This window comes from Camelina sativa, chromosome 9, assembly GCF_000633955.1.
Source record: "Camelina sativa cultivar DH55 chromosome 9, Cs, whole genome shotgun sequence".
Lineage (NCBI taxonomy): Eukaryota > Viridiplantae > Streptophyta > Magnoliopsida > Brassicales > Brassicaceae > Camelina > Camelina sativa.
The window spans coordinates 22,677,401-22,678,155 of NC_025693.1; positions in this window are offsets into that span (position 1 = coordinate 22,677,401).

Sequence of the window (755 nt, forward strand, 5' to 3'; positions counted from 1 at the left end):
CAAGGGAGCATCGATCGACACCCCTCACTGCCGACTCAAGACCCAAGTTTTGGAAAATTTCCAAAAGTTGCCCAAAGTCTTTCATAATTGCAACATAAGTCCCTAACGTGTTTTAGGACATATATATATAGTTTTTAGGTTTTTGCAAACCCTTAAGTCTTTTTCTATCAAGTTTTATTTTTTCTGCAACACTGAGAGATTTTGAGAGCTTTGGGGAGAGAGATCAGATATGCTTTGTAGAGAAGAATTCTTGAACTCCTTCTTACTCTTTTTAATTTCAATTGCTTATTATTCAGAAAGATGTTTTGTTCTTCATTGAATATGTCTGAGTAGTTTGCTTGTTAGGTTCATAGTTTTTCACAGGGATTTTATGAATTGTTAGATCTGTTTATTTAGGATTCTTTATCTTTCTAGATCTTCATCTTAGGTTGTTCTTCATATTAATTCTTGATTGATCACTTAGAATTAATACTTTAGGAAAATAAATTGATATGAGAATATAATTGATTTTCCTGATAAAACCTTTTGATGAGCAAAATTATTTCTTGCAAAGAGATTTGATTAAGTGATTTTGTGAACAATCTAAACTTGTTTTTAAAGCTGATTTATTACCTAGAATTTTGCAAAGAGATTTGGATTTTCTGGTTTTAAATTTAGATATTATTTGCAGTGAGAACTGATTTAATTTACAAAAGTGTTTAGAGTTCTAGATCTGTTCTTAATTGATTGAATCCTATTTATTTCTTGATTTAATA